This window comes from Penaeus monodon, chromosome 21, assembly GCF_015228065.2.
Source record: "Penaeus monodon isolate SGIC_2016 chromosome 21, NSTDA_Pmon_1, whole genome shotgun sequence".
In the NCBI taxonomy this organism is placed as follows: domain Eukaryota; kingdom Metazoa; phylum Arthropoda; class Malacostraca; order Decapoda; family Penaeidae; genus Penaeus; species Penaeus monodon.
Genome location: NC_051406.1, coordinates 16,562,550 through 16,562,790, shown reverse-complemented (window position 1 = coordinate 16,562,790; position 241 = coordinate 16,562,550).

Sequence of the window (241 nt, the reverse complement as noted above, 5' to 3'; positions counted from 1 at the left end):
AGAGAAAGAGAGATAAATAAATACTTGCATCACCTCTTTCCTTTCCATCGCCTTTGCGCCTTCTTCGTTGTCCTTTACTCATTCGGATTTTCACCTCTCCCCGGTATGTCTCAATTCATCCCATTTTCCGTTTTTCAGTTTCCATTTCAAGTATTTATTTGTTCAAATAAAGAGTGCGAGAACTAGGAAGGAGGACAATCGGAATAGTAAGGTTGAAACAGAGAATAAGAGGATGAGTAAA